Consider the following 14,187-nt stretch of genomic DNA (forward strand, 5'->3'; position numbering starts at 1 on the left):
AAATCCACGAACTTGACTCATCATAAAATTTCAGCAAAGATGTGCAATCTTTCAAATAAATTCTATCGTCCCAGGAAAAAAAAGTATTGCGCTGACCCCATAATGAGTTTTTTTTCCATAGTTCGAAAATGATATGAAGAAAGAAAAAAGCATTTCTACGAAATATTCAGGTGAAATAATCTTTTATTCCCAAAACCCAAACACTCCCACCCCTGAAAACCTTAATACTCCATCTAAACACTGAATTTTCCCGAAAAAAAGGAACACAACAAAAAACTGGAGTGACTCAACATTCTGCTTTATTCCAGCCAGTAGAAGTGTGTTATGATGTAGCTTCCGTAACTATGGCAACGTACAATGAAACAACCAAGTTCTCCCCTTTTTCCCGAAGATAGAGTCGAAAGGTGGAGCCAGAGAAAAAGCGGGCCTGCGCCAGGGAGAACCTCCTCAGTCCCGCGAATATATTTCCCCCGTCATCCAGACATTCACCTTAGATGAGGAAAGATGCTGGAATGATTCGCGCATCTCTTTTTCGACCTTTTTCATATTGAGTTCGATTCTTAGTGAGTTTTAGTGGATGGGGATGGATTAAAAGTGTGACACGAATTTTGTTGAATGCACTCCTGAGAATTACAAGATGTGAAATGATCGTATGCTAGACGGTGAGTAAATATATTTTTAATAACCAGTTATTGATATTTATGTTGAGTGTTATCCATGAAAATATGTTGAATTATTTAATCAGAAATTTAACTCAACCAAATTCTATTTCCTAAGCATCGAATTTAAAGATGCAAAATTAATATCTTTTTGTTATATATTGTATAATTAAATTGCTAATAAATTTTATTTACTAAAAAGCAAAAATATTTAAAATGTTTCTCCGTTAAAACCAAATACATCCCGGATTAAAACACTTCTATACGACTTAATTAACTTTCGCACATGCGAACACGAGCGACTAAATATAACAAATTTTAATTAAAAAATTAACTATTAGTAGCAACCCCATCGCCACCCGATCACAAGATCAAAATAAATGCACCCCATGTGCATTTTATTATGATTTTTTTTAATAAGTACGGAATACTTATAAATATTTTATAATGTTATGAAAATTATTTTATTTCACGCTTGTTCCTTAAAATTTTACTATATTTTTGTAAATACAAGGTAATTTTTATTATATTTCCCAAAATATAGTAAAAATTACCTTGTAATTTTTACTTTATTTTGGGAAATGCTATAATTAATTAATATCAAAATTTTTTTAATATCGTAAAATTTAGATTTTTTTAAAAAGTAAACGTGTTTTTTGAAAAGTTTCCGCTGTTAAAATGGCTACTGCTGGCCACTGCCCAGAAGTAAAATTTTCTAATTGTGCCATCTACTTTATTTCACCATAAAATAAACCAGTTCTTCATATATCGTATTCAATGAGCCAACATTTTTTAGAGAAAAATTTGTACAAAAATGATTAAGTGGTCCGGTTAAAATGCTAAAACTTAGAACATGTGAATAAATATTATTTATAACTTTTATACAAATGTTGTTTAAACTGAACTAGAGCATTCATTCAACATTTAATAAAAATATTTTGACTTCTTATTATATTATGTTTTCATTAGTATGACATATTATTTTGGTGCGATAATCTAAACATTTTTTTTATTTTTATGAGAGTTGAAACATAAGTTTATTGCTTAAAAGAATACGCTTATTAATTATTTTTTAAGTGAAACAAAAAAGTTTTCCTCTCAATTGGAAAACAATATAAGGCAAAGTTTCTTTTTTTCCCGCATAGAATTTCGAGTGATACAAAAACTCAAAATGCTTTTATCTTGCTGGCCATTTTTTTTCACTTCAAGGTGATAAATCTCAAAAACTGATAAATGTAACAACGTAACATTTAAATATCTTGCTTTGAATTATTTTTAAGTAATTTTCCGACTTATAATAGATAATTTTTTAAAACAAGTATGAAGCAAAACAATATGTCATTTAATTTTTTTTTCAAATTTCAGAATTTATTTAAAATGCTACTTGTAAAAAATATGGAAAACAAATAAAAATATGAAAGATTTTATTAAAAATAAATCAAAATATTTCAATTAATCATTCAGTAGTAATTAAAATAGCATAATACGTACTGTCATATCAAAACTCATTCACTGGTAAAATACGACAAAAAATCTGTTAACGAATTTTGTACATTTATAAAAAGATAAAATATCACAAAAAATTGAAAGAATTTGTCAGTTTTTGTAAGTGTTTTCTAAACTGTGTTAAAGATAACAATGAAACATTAATTATTGTAATTTATTAAATTTTAGTAATTATTAATATATTTTTTATTGTCAAAAATAAGCTACTACATTATTGATTATTTAAAAAATTATGAAACTGTTAATTGTTAAAATAAAGTTATTGTACAAAATATAAACACGACACTGTTAAATTTAAATAAATAATCTTATTAATATCAACTTTACGACTACATTGTTTGTTATTATAGTTATATTTTATCATTACATATTTTTAAGATATCTTTAATTTCAAAGTTATCCCCTTTTTTAGCTAAAAATTTTCGTTCCAAATACTTTTTCAAGTTTGCTAAAATTATCAAAGAAGTTAGTTTATGCGCACACAAAATTTTTTTTGGCTGTTTTAATATTGAATAATTTTCTTATTTAAACATTAAAATATAGAATTTTAAAAACTTTAAAAGGCGATGCATTACATTAATGATTTAAATTAACTATGAACATTTAAAATTGAAATTATAACTATTTCAAAATAATTAGGTTATTTCACTAATAACTCTTATAACTTATTCAACGGTTGAGTAAAAAATAGTATAATGGTAATGTCGTTATTAAGGCTTTGAACTTTAAAATACAATTAGTTTATTAAAAATATTATCTCCATAATGGTTGTTAATTATTTATTTTACTCTGGTTCCTTCTATTATATAATGTAATATTCTATAATGTTAAATCAGTAGGTGTATTGATAAAAGTGGTAGTGGTGGGACGTGTTCCCATGGTTTAGATCAAGGGTTTCCAACTGGCAGTCCGCAGGCCGCATTCCACCCTCGAAGCCTTTTTTTGTGGCCCACGAACTAAAATATATTAGTTTTCATAGCGGAAAATTTTCGTAAAAATCTATAAGGGCTTAAAATGCTTTTCTCGTTAAAAAAAAAAAAAGAAAAAAAATCTAATTTTTTTGTCATTTGTGAAATTTAACATATCAACGGTGCAAAAAAAAATTTTTCTCAGGTTTTGCATCCAAGAAAATATTTATTCAAATACAAAAATAATTGTGTATGTTGCTCTCTTTTTTTATTTATTTTTTTTTATTTTGTGAATAAAATTTAGCATGTGCGTATCAGAAATTCTCCAATTTAGCTTTTTGAAACCACTTATTTTGGACGAAATTATTTACATTTGTAAATTTTAAAATGCATAAAAGGGGGAATGAATATCATGTTTTATCTAAATTTCTTGAATTGAATATTGCATGAGTGGAAAAGAAAGAAAAAATTAATTTCAGATGCTCGAGAATTTTTTTAGTTGTTGCTATAATTCCTAACAAGTCGAAAAAATTTTAATTTATCACAGAATTAAATTTGAAAGTAAAAAAAATCTTGTCACTAAGCTTCAGATTAAGAGAAGATTCAAAATGATACGTAACAAACATTATTTGTAATGCTTGTTATTTGGTTTTGTTTTTTTAATATTAGAAAAACCATTATAAAAATCGGACAGCAATATTTAATGTTCCTTCAAACATAAAAGAGTCTTACATAAAATTTTAATAAAGTTGTGGCCCACCATTTGACTGGTGTTTTTAATTGCGGCACCCGGCCTCATGTAAGTTGGAAACCCCTGGTTTAGATTAACTCTAAACCAGGTTCTTGAAATAGTGCGTATGTTCTATTAACTTAAGTTTAATGTATTTGTGTTACTGTCTATTTCGAAGTAATCAGATTAGTATACTGGCTTTATTGTGGACATAATTTTCATCGAGTTTCAGTAAAGGGTATTTAAATTACTTACAAGATTTGCAAAAGAGTTCAGGTTTTGAATTTATTTTTGATTTATTTTTATTTTGTTAATTTATAGAAATGTTTAGTTCCAAAATGTACCAACGTAAAGTTAATTGTAATGTAAGTTTCTCTCTATATTCAAAAATCGTAAGCAGCGGTACTGTTTGGGGTATTCAGCTTTACGTTAAGTTAAAATGATATACACAAAATACACATAAACAATAAAACTTTAAAACTTGAAATTAGAAACTTTGTGTAGCAAAATATAATGGAGATACAATGGTATAAAAATAATTCATACGATAATTAGAAACTCAGTGCAGCAAAATATAATGGAGATATAATGGTATAAAAATAATTCATTTGATAATTAGAAACTCAGGATAGCAAAATATAATGGAGATATAATGGTATAAAAATAATTCATTCGATAATTAGAAACGTAGTGTAGCAAAATATAATGGAGATACAATGGTATAAAAATAATTCATTCCATAATTAGAAGTGTAGTGTAGCAAAATATAATGGAGATACAATGGTATAAAAATAAATCATTTGATATTTAGAAACTTTGTGTAGCAAAATATAATGGAGATACAATGGTATAAAAATAAATCATTTGATATTTAGAAACTTTGTGTAGCAAAATATATTGGAGATACAATGAAATAAAAATAATTCATTCAAGAATTATCAACTGTCGAACTTTTAGTAAAAAATAATGTACAATACTCTGCTATCCCCGAAAAGAATATTAGAGTTGAAATTAGACATGCTGATACATGTAATTGTCTTTTATGAACATAGCACGTTCTTTTTTTATTTCGAAATTACATTTTGTTCGAAAGTTATTAGCAATTTTACGTACTCTTTCATCGCCTTTTATCCCATTTTTTCTGCCAAAAATAATGACTATTCATTCATTGTCATAGAAAAAAATTTCTCCCTCAAGTGCTTTAAATTATAAGCTTACGTTTGACTTAATTCCAAAAGTTACTAGAAAATTAACATATTTAATAAAAAGAGAGAATGAGTGATTAGATGTTTCCTGACATAAATTTTAACATTCGTATCAAAATTTTAAAAAATATGAAAGATGTAAGAGCGATAAAAATTGTTTCCAATTTGAACTGTTAAATGATATTAAGTTATCGTTATACATTATTAACAAGTAAAAATACTTCTCATTTAATATTTATGTCACACATTCTAATTTAAATATGTTTTTTTTTCTATACGTTGTTTATTTTTCAAATCTAAGTATCCGTTCATTTCGTTACAATTAACCTATTAACGATTCTATTCGAAAAATTTTTCCAATTTGAACTGTTAAATGATGTAAAGTAATCATTATACATTATTAACAAGTAAAAATACTTCTCATTTATACTTATGTCACGCATTCTGTATTTCTAAATTTAAATATGTTTTTTCCATGCATTGATTAGTTTTCAAATCTAGGTATCCGTTCATTTCATTACAATTAACCTATTAATGATTCTTATATAAAATTATAATAATTGTATATTTTCGAAACTAAATTGTCTTTCTTAATTGACTTTTGAGGAAAAAAAGCAAGGATGACTGAGAAGCTACCACTGTGGTCAGTGAGTGAAGACTCCTAGTATTTTAAAACTGCATTATAAAATTTAATTAATTTAGATAAATGTTTCTTAAGGTAGGAAAATAAAAAAGATTCAATGCGTAAACATTGTTTCAATATATTAAATTCATTATTATGAATTGATTAACTTATTAATTTACAGCTATTAATTACTTGCCTAAATTGCTTTTTTTTTAAATAATTATCAGAATTTTTTTACTTTTGAGTGATGTATCTCTTATATTGTTTTTATATCAAACATATTCGAGTTAAAAAATAGCAATTCATCCTAAAAACTAGAGACAACATCAAAATATTTACTTCCATTTGTAAGACATTTATAACCATGGTAGATTTCTGTAGTAGACAAGTGGTAGATTTCTTCCATCGTAAAAAAAGAGAAAAAAAAAGATTTTAAAATTTTTGGAAAATCCTACCTGAACCACTTGTTTCAAGTCTTCCCAAGAAAAAATGGTGTTGCTAAGCATTTCATAAACGGCTGACTACTATAAAATTACTTGGCGGAGGATACAACCTAAAAATGGAAAGATAAACCTTGCGGGGATATGATTTCTGAAGTGTGTTTTGAGTTCCCTTGTCTTCTGGATTAGGTTAAAAATTACAAGGATACGGAAAACATTGGTAATCGTAAACAGTGAATTAAATAGCATGTTTCTAGAATGTCTCATCTTTCATATAGTTTCTATACTGCTTATATCTTGAATCTTATATTACATTAATTGTTCTAAGGATATCATTCTAAAAGTGTTTTGCACGCTTTCTTTACAAAAAATGCATACATTATTTTTAATTTTTATAATTTTTGTATAAGATGTTGTATGAGAAAATGCTCATAAACTTTTCATAAAACGTTTTTGTTTTAAAAAAGTTAAAAATTAAATAATTTTTAAAAAAAAAGTATTTTTAACTTTGAAGGCTAAAAATATTAAGCTTCATTTTTAATTTTTTTTCTTGCTATTTTGAATAAAAGTATCAATACTTTAAATTAAATTCAGTATTATTTGCCTTGAATGTTTAAATGTTTTATTTTTAAAATTGGAATTCCAAATAGCATATTTTCCGTCTTTATTAATCATGAAAAAAAATATTCTGAAACTGTTTGATGGCTTCCTCAAAAGCAAATTAATGTAAATAAAATCTTTTATTTTCCAAATTTCATGAAGCTGTAGAAGACTTTGGCAGTTTGGGAAGAAATTGATCATAAAAAAAAAATTAAAAATTGTAAAGAAATAAGTTCAAACACCTCGTTAGGTTGAATAAGTGGGAGGGAAACAAGAAAAAGAATTATCTCGCGTTCCAATTAAGATAAAAAACATAACTAGCTCTTTCATCATTTGGAAGACTTGAAATATTATTTAAGTCATAAAAATATCTCCAAATGTTTATACTTCGCGTGTCTTAAGCTTCTTGTAAAGTAATACTTTGCAATCCCTCTTCACTGAGGCAAAAAGTATGGTCAAAACAAGCAGAACATGGTAAAACTTATCATAATTCTAGCTCTATAGAAACACCAAAAAGCAAAGTAATTTTTACCGAAGTGAGTTAGTAATGTTGTTGGTAAAATTAACAATAAAATATTGTTTTTTAATTAGTGAAAAAGTTGGTATCTTTACCGTGATACCTTAGGACAAAGAATATAAACAATTTATTCGATTAAATTTACTTTTCAGATTGGTATTTTGTACTAAATGTGAGGTGAAAAAACTATAATTTCCGATAAACCCTTACCATAGGAATGGAAAAATTACCAAATGAATGGTTTAAATATGTCGTATTTTGGTTTTGTTAACCAGAATTATATATTTTTTAGCAAAAATGCCATTAGTCAATACCATGCAGTACCGTAATTTTACCATACTTTTTTTCTCCATGAATTAAATAGTTATCGGAATAGTTTCCTCCAAGTATTTGAGCAATTTAGTACAATAATGTTTGTATGTATGTATATATATATAGTTGTGTTTGTTGAGCGTATTAAAATTTAAAGAAATGAAAGAGAAGGATATATCTATATTCTGCAGAGTGGAAGTCTAATATTTAAAGACGCCGTGTATTATCAGTGGATTATCGATTAAAGAGGAAATAAACGCCATCGTCAGTAGTCTAAATTTCCTCTCCATACTGTAAAAACTATGCAAATACTTAAAGAGGTATAAATAATAATATGATAAGAAAATTATATATTTTTTTCTTGAAAAGATCTGGTAATGGTAATTAGACTCTAATACTTTGATAAAAAATAGTAAGGAACCCATGATTTAGTTACACTGTAAAAATTCCGAATATTCAAATTACGGTATAAAGTACCAGCACTATATCATCCTTACGTCTATCATCCAGAACATTTATCATCCGTAAAATCTATTTTACTTCAGAATCTCTTTTTATCTTCAAAATACATTTCTACCATAATATTTACAGTAAAATTTTTTAAAGTAGAGTGATTCAGTGATTTTATTGTAATTATTACAGTAAAATTTACGGTATATTACAATTTTTGTTCCGTAACATATTCCTGTAAAAATGGATTTTGCTCTAAAAAGTACTGGCACAGTGAGTTCCGGTACTTTTTACTGTAATTTCATTCGGAATTTTTTACGGTGTAGTAATACATAATTATTATTGCTAACATTCTATTTTTTCGTGCAATTTTGGATTTTCTGTACAAGCTTGAACTTGATATCTGCTCTAAGAGCTGTTCTGAGGTGCAAAATTAATGCATAGATTTTTATTAAAAAAAAGATTAAATGAAATGAAAATTTAATTATCAAATAAGTGGAAACATGTTATGCCTTTTTTGGCATGACGCATAAGACAATTTAATATCTGCAAAATAATCTGTATATTCTTTATATTTCATTTTTTTCTCAAAAGAATCAAGTGTCTATATTATTGATTACACAGACCCAAAAAAAGGAAAAATGTTATTTATAACCTTGACCGAAATTTTAATGAGCCTGTTTCTTGCTCAAATTATTGTTTTCTTAGAAATATCCATTTTTTTTAAAAATGATAATAACTCAGTGATTTTCTTAATACAACTAATCTCCGAATTGTAATTTGGAGTTTATCTCAGAGAGTTGAATAGACACACCACGTAGTCCCCCATCAATACGTTTTAAAGTTTTTCTGTATAAGACTTAAGTAAAAAAATATTATCATTAATGGTCTAAAATTGATATTTAAAAGGAAAAAAGCTATAAAACTTCATCTAGCATAGGAGCAAAATATACATGCAATTGCTCCAAATTTATTTGTATTCGAGATTGAGCTCATTCCTAAGAAAGGCAAACGCTTTCTTGTTATACTTAGCCACTCATTCAACTGGTTTCTTATTAATTTAATCCGTCCTTTAATCTAATCGCTTTTGATAATGACTGATAAGACGTATTCTAAAGCTTTTTTTCCCCTTCAAATATTAAATTATGACCTCATAATATGACTTTCTGATTAATTTGTTGCAATCATTCTAAATATGATTCTAAAATGAGAAAAAAAAAGTATGGCTAAAAAAAGATGGGAAAAAAGTGAAAATTACCGAGTTTCTGGCTCCATGGGAACACCCAAAATCCCGACAATTTTTATCGGAGTGCTTTATTAATGATTTGTGTATAATTATAAATCAATATGGTTTTAAAATATATTAGGTAAATGTGGTAAAATTTGGTAATTTTAGATACTTTAGAGAATGGCATAAAATTCTTCAATTTGCTTTCAATTCGGTTCAATTTACTTTTGACGTTGATATTTTTACTAAATGTGTGTTAATAAGAACTATAATTACGAAAACCAGAATTTCCAGTAAACTGTTATCATATGAACGTGAAAATTACTAAGCGAACGATTTTAATACCCTTATATTTTGGTTTTATTAACCAGAGTTATGATTCATTTTTACCAGAAATGCCATTACCATAGAATACTATAATTTTACCAGATTTTTTTTCCGTGTAGTCATGTTTTCGTAAAATATTGATGACTCTGTGGAGATAACATTATCAAATTTACAACAAAAAAATGCTTGTGGCAACAAAAACGTATCTTAAAAAAATTTCACCCTAAAATTTGTAACTATTTATGACAGCTAAATATTTTGTTAAATTTATTAATATTTTATATATATTTCCATAATAGAGGAAAATATTTCATGTTGTAAATTATTAATATGTTCAGCAATCTCATCATATTAAACTTATATTTCTAAGCACTCGACATGTGATCAATAAATCAAATAGGTTAGTTTTTATGAATGACCTTTAACAAAAATACACAGACGCAGTTGCCATTTTTTAAAAATAAAAGCTTGTAAAACAACTTATCACATTAAATTGTTTAATTTGACAATATTTATTAACAGCTCTTGTACATGCCATTAGAATTCCTTGCGCATAATCGTCAAAAGTGAGAGTTTTATTTCTGAGTGCGAAAAGGAACACTTTATTTTAGATTAACACAAAATCCAATTTTCACGCACAATTTCAAGGATGCAAATAAATTAAAAAACCTATAACGGATTTATACATTAACTTCTCTCTTTAAAATGTATGTAAACGTTCAATTTGGTTTTAACTTGAAATTAATGGCTCCTTAGCACAATTCTTTTAAATTGTTCAACCGCAAATTCGAAGAGATATTACACAGTTTTTACAGTTTATTTACGATTTACAACAAAACATACTTTTAATAAAAAATCTAGTTCATGGTTACGTCATATCCAAATGTAACGTTAAAGAAATCTCTCTCATCCTGACTAAATTTAAAAATAGATAATTAAAAACTGTTTTTTTTTCTAAATTAAAATAATATATATCTGAAGCTGTACAATATGAAAACTGTAGTTGTGAAATTGTGAAAATTGTGAAAAGGAGCACTTCATTTCAGATAACCACTAAATTAAATTTTCATGCGCGATTTAAAGGGTGTAAATAAATTCAAACACTTATGATGGATTTATATAGTAACTACTCTCTTTAAAGAGTATGTAAACGTTTAATTTGGTATTAATTTGAAATGAAGCGTTCCTTAACAAATTTTTTTTTGATTATTTAAGACCGAATTTAAGGAGATTTTAAGCAGTTTTTGCAGTATATTTACGATTTACGAAAAAACGTACTTTTAATACAAAATCTAGTTCATTGTTTCGTCATAGCCAAATGTAATGCTTGAGAACTCTCTCCCATGCTGACTAAATTTAAAAATAAATAATTAAAAACTGTTTTTTATTTAAATTAAAATAGACAGATTAACACTAAATCAAGTTTTCATGCGCGATTTAAGGAGTGTAAATAAATTCAAACACTTATGATGGATTTATATAGTAACTACTCTCTTTAAAGAGTATGTAAACGTTTAATTTGGTGCAAATTTGAAGAAAAAAAATGGTCCTTAATACAATTTTTTAAATTATTTAAGACCGAATTCAAAGAAATATTACACAGTTCTTACAGTTTAGTTTCGATTTATATAGAGGCACATTTATTCCTTATTAAGATAGATGTCATGTATATAACTTTGATTCAGGTTTATTTCATTGAACGAATATGTAAAAACTACTTGCTCTCTTGAAAAGTGGATTTAGGAAAAATAATTTAATTTCAGCTTACAAGATCATTAATGAGAAATAATTATATGCTCTAAAACAGAGTCATTCACTCTCGAAAACAAAACTCTCAATTTTAACAATTCAGCAATCTTTGAGTTATTATTTCATGAATTTTGAGAACTATTTCGTCACGTGATTTGTGACTGAATGAAAACTCTCAAATATATGACGAAAATGCTTCCTTAACTCGAAGCCACATCGCAGAATATTGTGGATGATTGTTAACTAGAAAGACGAAACTAGGATTAAAACTAGACGATCGAAGTTAAAGTGGCGAAATGAACCGACCAGCTGTAAGGTGGTCAAGACGTCGGCCTCCTACCAAGAACACCAAGGGTTCGAACCACGCTTCGGGCATGAATATTTTGGTTATTCTCTCAAAAAGTAATATATAGTTACTCAGATTTAAAAGTTACAGATTATTCAGACTTAAATGCTGAATTGTTACATTAGTCACTGAATGCTTAGTTAGTGATACCATTCATGAAGATTCAAAGAAAACCTTATATAAAATAAAGTATGTCAAAAGTAATTATAATGAGACATTTCTCGTGAGTTTATGATGCATTTTTAGATGTATCTTTTAAAAGGAGAGTGGGGTTATTATTGTTATTTATGATTATTCCAGTTTTAGTCTGAATTACAAAAGAACCTTTATTAAAATTTTAAAAAATAAATTTAAAGCATTTAAGGAATGATATGTTTGCATTTTGTTATTGATTTATGAAAATTCTATATGCTTATAATCGGTTACAAAATATGTATGTACATAAAAGAGACTCTTATATGTAATTAATAATTAAAATACTTTGCCCAAATCAAAGTTTGAAAAATAGATTTGGAACAAAGAGTAAGTCTGAGATTGCTTTACGATTTGAAAATCCCGGTGAATCCATCAAATATTTCCTCAGAATCAAAAGTCCAGACGTATTTTAAGTATTATTCTTATTAGTTTTATTTTGAACTTCTCTGAATCCATCTGGAATTCAAGAAGACTTTTTAGAAAACACTTGTTGTGGAATCCTTTCCATTGATTAATTTACCTACAAGTCGAAAAAATTCGGGTGAAATTACTGTATTTTATGGTAATGACATTTCAGGTTAAAAAAACAACATTATTTTAGTAATAAGATACAAAATATACGGTTTTTAAACCATTTATTTAGAAAATTTTTTGTTTATATGGTAACAGCTTAAAGAAATTTCCGGTTTTCAAAATTATAGGTCTTATTACCACGCATTTAGTAAAAAAAATATAAAACGAAAAGTAAATGCTCTAATATATCATGATCAAAATTACTAAATTTTGCCACATTTATCACATATTATAAAACCATATCTAATAGTTAATTTTACCAATCGAAAAAACTTCGATAAAATTTACTGATTTTTTGCTGTTTTCATTTAGCTAGAAACACGGTAAATTGTACCATATTCTGGTAGCTTTGACCATACTTTCTTCTTAGTGTATTGTTTGAAGAATGGCTTTTAATTAATCAATGCACACTTGAACATGTAAAAACTTGAACGTGATTATGATTATTGTGCAATGATTGTTGAGCGTGATTTTACTACGCTGGAGCAAGTTTCAACAAATTTGGTGCTATAGAAAATAAACAAACACAAGTTGAATCAGGCCTTACAATTTGAAATGAATTTCTGGGAAAGAAAGAAAAGTACATCTCAGTTAAAAATGTTATTTTGACTTTGATTTGGAGTTCCGGCAGTTTTTCCAATACATACTGGAAAGCCATAGATTTTAATTTGACTTTAGAATACTTTTTCACACCTGACCCAACAGATTCTGAAGGTTGGTTCATTTTTGAACAAGTTTATATTCAATCATGATACCCTTTTCCTAAAGCTTCATTTAATTCTAATAATACAAACGCAACTACGAAAGGGATATATTAATATTTCATTTGGGAACTATTGCACACGTTTCGATGGGTCCCAAAGGCGACATTTGGAAACATATTCATAGTCTGCTGCCATTATTAAAGAACCAGCAATTCTTAGCCCGTGGCAGTGAAAACTAATTTTCGGTGATTCGGAAGAAAAGCTTTGCTGCTCCTCTTCTTGAACGATGAAAACACCTTAAAGAGAATCATTCTATATTTTAGGCTGATATTTATTTGTTTTGTAAAATAGTTTCATTTCTTTTGGAGGTGAGCAAATAATAGTGGCAATAAATTATAAAATTAAAATAAAATAAATGCTCAATTGTTGTGTATAAAAGTTGTTTATTTTGTAACCGTAATAACAAGCTTAAAGCTATGTATGAAAAAAATTGTTTAAAATACGTTAAAATAATCATTGCTACACGAAGTTTGTATCTTCTGAAACTATATAAAAGCATTTGTAATAAGTGAAACAAATTTTAATTAATTATAATAAAAAAGTTTTTGAGTTGTAATGGACATAAACTACCTTGATTTATAGATAAATTTGTGCTTAAAAGCTTATCATTTATTAAAAAAAGCATGTTTTATTGTAAAAATAATGAATTTTATTTAGTGGAAATTTTGATATTTTACTTTTATAAAATTAAATTGCATAATTTAAGTAAAAGAGAATTCATAGTATAAGGTGACAACATCTGAAAAAATAATTAAACTTTTGTAGCAGTTTTTTAGTAAGTATTACAATTGATGTAGTGTCATTTACTGCATTAATTCAGTGCTTATTAAAATTTGTATTTCAAGATGGATTGTAATTTAAGAATCTGACAAGTACCCAACATCCAACTCATTTTTATAAAACTTAATGTTTAAATTAGCTTGAATTATAAAATTAAAAAATGACATGATATAGAAACTGTTTGTCATTATAGTTTTATGTTGGAAATTTATCTTTATTTTCTTTTAGAGTTTAGAGAATAGAGTTTCGGTAATAATAGAGTTTCGATGATAA

At 26.6% G+C, this 14,187-nt stretch overlaps 1 protein-coding gene across 2 annotated transcripts in view; it reads left to right on the forward strand.

Moving 5' to 3' along the window:
* Positions 1-301: 301 nt before the first annotated feature.
* The window catches only part of Elk (Eag-like K[+] channel), a 257,112-nt gene continuing 243,226 nt past the window's right edge, over positions 302-14,187 (forward strand). The window contains exon 1 of one of the 2 annotated variants that reach the window (XM_071183358.2): positions 302-662. The gene's annotated coding sequence lies outside the window, so the exon portion shown is untranslated. The remainder of the gene's footprint in view (positions 663-14,187) is intronic. The other variant, XM_016068630.4, reaches the window with a different exon arrangement.

Source organism: Parasteatoda tepidariorum, chromosome 7 (assembly GCF_982258835.1).
Source record: "Parasteatoda tepidariorum strain Cologne lab strain chromosome 7, Ptep-v5.0, whole genome shotgun sequence".
NCBI lineage: Eukaryota > Metazoa > Arthropoda > Arachnida > Araneae > Theridiidae > Parasteatoda > Parasteatoda tepidariorum.